At 38.0% G+C, this 7,164-nt stretch overlaps 1 long non-coding RNA gene across 1 annotated transcript; it reads right to left on the bottom strand.

Annotated features, from left to right (window-relative positions):
* Positions 1–1,456: 1,456 nt before the first annotated feature.
* LOC149805518 (uncharacterized) lies at positions 1,457–6,875 on the bottom strand. The gene is made up of 2 exons (XR_016414871.1): positions 6,688–6,875; positions 1,457–2,249 (listed from the first exon to the last, which is right to left on the bottom strand). It is a non-coding gene; the product is annotated as an uncharacterized LOC149805518 (long non-coding RNA).
* Positions 6,876–7,164: the final 289 nt, after the last annotated feature.

Genomic DNA, 7,164 nt, shown 5'->3' with positions numbered 1-7,164 from the left:
ATATATATATATATATATATATATATATATATATATATATATATATATATATATATATATATATATATATATATATATATATATATATTAGAGATTAGTCTTTTTATCTTTGTGCATTTCGCTACAGCAGAGCTGATTATGAATTTTTCTTAGCTAGACACGCTTTTTACATGAGAAAGTACGGTATTCCTATCTATTCCTATCTTAAAAAATGATTATTATTGATATTTTAAATAACGTATTTATGGACATTTGTAGTTGTTGTTGTTGTGGGGTTTAACGCCATTTTTTAGCACACGATATGCTATACATGGCGGCCAGTATTAATGGTTGAGGAAGAACCCGAGAAAACCCCGGAAAGAACCACCCACCTACGAGAAGCTACTGGCAAGCTTTCTCACATACCAACATTGGCTGAATCCGAGACTCGAACCCACGCAGACAGAGGTGAGATGGCAGTGATCCGTAACGGAAAGCGCTTTAAACCACTCGGCCACTCGGGGACCCGACATTTGTAGCATTTCCGATAAGACCAGAGAAATGATCCCACTAAAATATGAAGAAGCGCACAAAACAAATTGGAAGGTAAAGAAACGCATAGCTCTAGCTCTGTCTCTGGTCTACCGCTCCGGTGGCCTAGTGGTTAGAGCGTCCGCCTCAGATGCAGGAGGTCGCGGGTTCGAACCCAGGCCGAGTCATACCAAAGACATAAAAATGGTACTAGCGGCTGCCTCGCTTGGCGCTCAGCATTAAGAGGTTAGTGTTAGGACTGGTCGGCCTGGTGTCAGGATAATGTGACTGGGTGGAACATCATGCTACATGTCTTCGGCATGATGTCCCATTGATAGACATCACTATAAACTGTCCACAACCTACATCGTAGCGATATGACTGAAAACCTTTTAAAGCCACGTTAAAAATCCAACACACACACACACACACACACACACACACACACACAAACACAACGCGTCTATCAAGTTAATGTAGCTTAGTATGAGAATGCAAAACTCCGCAAATGAATTCCGAATCACCCCACGTTTTTCACCCATTTCCTATCTGAGAACAGTATTAGTGTATACACCTCAGCTAACCTGCTCACTTCTTCAACCTTTCGTCATCCCATCACCATGACAGTGACCTCACTCAAGGGTCGTAACCCAAATTCGGTTATATCTGTGGTTCTTTCTGCTGTGACATCATATACTTGTACATGCATTTTAAATGTCACTCTAATTTACATTTCAGTATACGTGACCTTCTGACCCCTACCCGAGATCCCGATGGACGGAACATCTCTTTTGCACAAGACTATTTAAAACAGACTTCATATAAGGCGTAACAGACGGACGGACCAATGAATGGTTAGACACACACACACACACACACACACACACACACACATATATTAGAGAGAGAAAAACGTGTTTGGACAATAAAGAAAGTTGAGACTGTGTTATTTTACAAAAATGTTTATTTCAAACGTATAAATGATGTAAATATTAATACCTGTATTTGTCAGACTATCACAGGGAAATATACATTAGTGTGCATTCTCGAGATGACTACAATGTAATTATTTAAGTTACAACACATGTTAGCTAAAGGAGTAGACATACAACTTTTTGCTTTATAATTTATTTAGCTTAATACTCTATTTATGAGAATCAACATATTTGCATTGATATGAAAAACTATGCATAACCATTAATTAAATGTAATAATTATAATATCAAAAATAAATTTCGAATGTCTTCTGCATTTTTGTACGACATAAAATGAGCTGCAATTAAGTAGAATGTAAATATTTACTGCATTGTTATGCAACATCATTTCGAGTTACATATGAGCGGAAATTACATTTTGCTTTGAGCTAATATAAATAATAAGCATGCATTAATACAAAATAAAAATCGATAATATTGCATTTTTAACGATATATTCCAAATTTCATTTAACTAGATATTACGGTATGTTAGCAAACGTAATACCCCGTTTCATATATATTTGCATAATTAATCTCTGGTCTTAAGCGAAAAAAATATCTCAGTCGATCGTGAGCTTCCTCGAAAACCATTGGACGGATTATTGTGGCCGCTCTCTGCGCATGTCACACCATCAAGACTCCAACCATGACGAGATGATATGAAACGTATGCTGAACTGTGTTTCCTAGCATTATCACGTGTCCTGGGAGGTAAGAGATTGCAGCGTAGACGAAAGCTGTTAAAACACAAACTGCCAGCGTATCTTAAACTGCATTAAGAAAAATAATTGGAAAATTACAATTAATTAAGAAAATACTTGTTGGACAGTGTTAACGCTTATAGGCGACATTATATTCATTAAATAATCAACTTCAGCTTGATATAGTAAATATTCGTCTGGAGACCAAATCTCTTAGTCGTTATAAATAAAGCAAATCAGTGAATAATGCCATATAGAATTATGAAAAATTTCAGATGTCACAAGACCTTTAGGGAAATACTGAGAAAGTAATTTTAAAATATTTGTAGAATTATGTCGTTCTGACCAACTTATGAGGCAGTAGTATAACACTGCTGGATTTATTGCCACGTAATACAGCAAGGTTGTTGAAAAATACAGAGCTTAATTTAGACATGTAAGCAAGTAAACGCAGATAACAGACTTATGGAGCAGCCGCAAGAATTATACTCTTCACTGCTTTACAGTGAACAGAATATAACACTTTTCGACCCGAATATTAGCAACTACTTTATTTTTTATACAACCCTGTAGTCCATCTCAAGATGCACGCTCAAATCGAATTTTTCACGACTGTACATGCAAGACTGTCATAAGATATTTTCCCCACGTTAAATGCTTATAATACAATTTATATTTTTCAAATGGAACGAATTTTATCTGCTAATATTTTCAAGCTTTCAAGTTTTACTCTCCTTCTGTCATTGTGTCTGAAAATACATCAACATCGTTGCGGTCATCATCATCATCATCATCAATAACTACAATGACGACGGCGATGATAATAAAGACGATGACACCAGTGTCACCACCACCAACAACAACAGGGAAAATGATAGAAGTTTTGTATGTTTTGTCTTCTTTTTTTATATAAAGAAAACAGGTTTTAACATAAACTGATCGAAAACAAGTAGTTTTTGACCAAAGAGTAATAACGGTTAGACAATAATATAAATATAACACTGAAATCTTCAATTAACAAAACCGGTACTAACAGGTTGTAGAAAATATATCACCCAGTCTACAAAATGACACCAGTATCTATTTAAACTCATTTTATATATTCTCGGCTAAATAGACCGTGTAGTCTTTGAGTGGATCATCTAAAGCGTCTCAGATTACACAAAGGTGGTGTCATTAAGGTGGTAAACAAGTAGCCCGACAGCCATGTCCCGTTCACATACAAATATGCATTCGCGCATGTACACAAACACAGACGAGCTGATGTATTACTCATATATTAATACAATGAATAAAATCAAATATTCTGACTTGTTAGGATCATAGTATTTATTACAAATAGAAGTATTTATTACAAACAGAGAGTAGGTTAACTTCGGACTAGATGTTCTTTATCCATGTATATTCTGGTACTAGGCGCCGTATCAAGATAAATGGACCGACCCTTTCCTTACACACACACACACACACACACACTGAAGACAGACCACTGCATCAAATTGCACATTTCCTGAAGCCTATGCATGCTTAAAGAAATGTGCATGACATGACAGTCGCATTACGTTTACATTAAGCCGAAACAGTACGTTGTAAAAATAAATCACAGTGTCGTACACAGGAGGAAATGAGAGGAGGAAAGAGAGAAGAAGAGAAGTATTGACATCAAAATTAAACTTTCTAAATTTATAGCAAGTAAAGTTCCATTCTAAACGATCTAATATGGTCCGTTCAACTATTTGCAAATAAAAATATCAATAAACACAAAACAAGCGGAACATTTCATGGAGAAAGTTTTATTTACGGTCAGATGGTTAAAATTATGCCATGGAAACGCTTAAAATACAAAAGCCACAAACCACTTGACTAATTGTTTACACCCGGCCCAACCCCTAAATGATATTCTTGGATCTGCCTCTCACTAGTAGTCCTCAAGGCTCGAACTTACCAGAGCGTCTCGAGTCATATTATAAACACATCGCCATAATACTCCGCTTTCAATTTGTTATTATTAAAGTTAACGTTTATAAGGAAAAACACTATATTACAATATCAACATTTATCTATGGTCACGTATATACCGGGGCATTATTTTACACTTATTTCAACATGCTAAACCATCCCATAAATGCGACAAATGTAATGAAAACACTGCAAGGGTTTCCAACACTCAGTGGAAGAAAGTAAAAATAAAGATGGATTTTTAAAAAAAATACGTCACAGCAGAAAATGGGTACCACTAAGTTAATCCCTGGTCAATATTTAACTTCAATTTTTTTTCCTATAGTCTGGGAAGTAAAAGGGGTGATTTGTTGAGCAGTATTTACACGTGGAGAAAAGGGTGTACGCTCGTTGCGACAGAATTAAAATAGCTTTTCAAACTGTAGGTAGACATAAAGGTATCGCGTAAAGAACTGGGAAACGTTAATAAATCTAGAGATACACCCAGTGGCGCGTAACTATCTCACCACAGGCCCCACAGCAAACTTTTGTACTCGTCCCCCCCCCCTTTACTGTCACTTATTTTTTGCCTGCTTGGGCCGGGACCCGAGACGGCCAGGCCCCCAACATCACGGCTGTACCTGCCACCACGGTAGTTACTCCACTTGATACACCATTATCAAGCATTACTCTCCCCGACCCACGAACACGAACAGAGGCAAGTGCACATGCGCACTGAAAACAGCGGTCAGGTGAAAACGGTGGTCATCCTGGGAAAGAAAGGAGGTTCATCCAAATGTATTCAAATGTCGTTTGGGATTTGCCTTTAATGTAGACAATCCTTTTGTCAAATATTCTTTTCGCTGCTTATTGAATCAAAAATACCAAGGACCAATGTATTAAGTGTGTGTGTGTGTGTGTGTGTGTGTGTGTGTGTGAAGCAGGAGGGATAATTTGATAAACTCAATATTATACAAAAATATCCATATTTAAAATAAAAACGAAATTGTTTTAAGTAACAGGAAGAATGAAGTCTACCTGTTAGGTTGGTATCTTCCTCAACACTACACAAATACTACCACAACACCAATGTTTTCCACCACACCGCACCCGACCCATGAAGAACTTGAAAGAAACGTAAGTTTTCCCGAAGCAAGTTTTCTTCACAGTTAGCCTCTTCAAATTGTGCCATGGATACGTTTACAATTTAGGAGCTGCAGGCTTCACCTCCTATGCCTCAACCAAAGCTTCCCTCCCACAGACACAGTGACTACTTTGTTTATGTCCTACCCTTCCCTTAAACGATATTCCTGGATCCGCCCCAGACCAGAATAATCGAATTTACTGGAATGTCGTGCCTCAGTAATGAAACCTGGCTTTACTATGATTGTAACATCCGGGTTTTTTTAAATTGCGAAACGCAATACAATATTTACATTAATGTATAGTCTGGTATGTACTGGGGCATTATTTTAGACCCATTTCAACAGAATAAACCAAGCCCGGCTCTAGGGCAAGGCGATAGAGACGAACGAGGCAACCTCCTTGGGCCCCGTGCTTTCACGAGTCCTGCGATGCTGAAGGAAATCAACTTCGCAGAATCGCAATGCAGTTTATTTTGTGCTTGGGTTCCCGTTCATCGTTTGCTGCGTTGGGCCACTAGGGTTTGAATCGTCGCTTACAATTGACCAGTCATACATGTACTACATATTAACTACACGGTAGGACAATTGTCTCGTTGCTCAAAAAATGAATACACCGCGGCAGAGTACGTGCGTCACTAAGAGATATGCAGTCAGTATTTGTTATTGTTGTTATAGGGTTTAACGCCATTTTTCAGCACACGATAGGCTATACATGGCGGCCAGTATTAATGGTGGAGGAAGAATCCGGGAAAACCCCAGAAAGAACCACCGACCCACGAGAAGCTACTGGCAAGCTTTCTCACATACCCACATTGGCTGAATCCGAGACTCGAACCCACGCAGAAAGAGGTGAGATGGCAGCGATCCGTAACGAAGAGCGCTTTAGACCACTCGGCCACTCGGGGCCCCCAGTCAGTATTTAACAACGAGTTTGCCGCATTATTTGGGAAGTAAAAGGGTACTGTGTTTATCGTTATTACCATATAGCCATGTTTTGAACCAAAACAAAACTGTTTTAAGTAGCAGGGAAAACGATGCCTAGCTAAAAGATTGGTGTCTTCTTCAAGACTACGCAATGTTCGCGAACCTGGTTCGTTTTGAAAATAAAGAGACTAGTTGTTGAACTACCAGGTTTATATTAATTGTGGCATAGTCAATGTTGACAATCATTACCAATCGAGTGATTACTAAATCGTTGAAAAATAAATATGAACTAATAATGAATGAATGAATATAATCTATACGACACTCCCCATTTCACCTCCAAACATGTTTGACATACACCCCTTTTTAAAAAATCTGCATTACACCTTTGTATATATCTACCTCCTACCTACATATCTATCTACCTACCTACCTATCTATCTATCTATCTATCTTATCTATCTATCTATCTATCTATCTTTGTCAAAGGATACTGACAATGGCCTTTTCAGTCGGTTCCATCACATATACTGTGCTTGCTAAAGTCCACTGGAAATACCAATATGATATGAAATCCCTCAATCTATTAATTGCACCCGGCACAGCCATTTCATTGGCAATATTGTTGGGTAGTCAAGTTAACTAACTATTGATCATGAACGCTGGCCTGGCAATTTCACGTGTGCTGCCAACCGAAATGAACTGCTGGTATTTGTACTGAAGCCCGTTACATGTGGATCAAATTTGGTTGGCTGTTTTTTTTTTCTTTTGTTGTTGTTTTTGGGTTTGTTTTCTTTAACAGTACTTTTAGGCCATTATTGGCTATACCAAGCACTGGAAATTTCAGCCAAGTGTCTTTCCTAAAAATTGACAGGTGCATCAGACCCAGACTGACATGGACTTGTATCGAATGGCATCAATGTAGGCCTCCAAAAAAAGTGTGATTCACAATAGTTTTTCCTCTTTCGCTT

This window comes from Sinohyriopsis cumingii, chromosome 2, assembly GCF_028554795.1.
Source record: "Sinohyriopsis cumingii isolate HCF-2022 chromosome 2, ASM2855479v2, whole genome shotgun sequence".
Lineage (NCBI taxonomy): Eukaryota > Metazoa > Mollusca > Bivalvia > Unionida > Unionidae > Sinohyriopsis > Sinohyriopsis cumingii.
The sequence above is the reverse complement of the archived record's forward strand: the minus strand, read 5'-3'. Positions and strand labels throughout refer to the sequence as shown.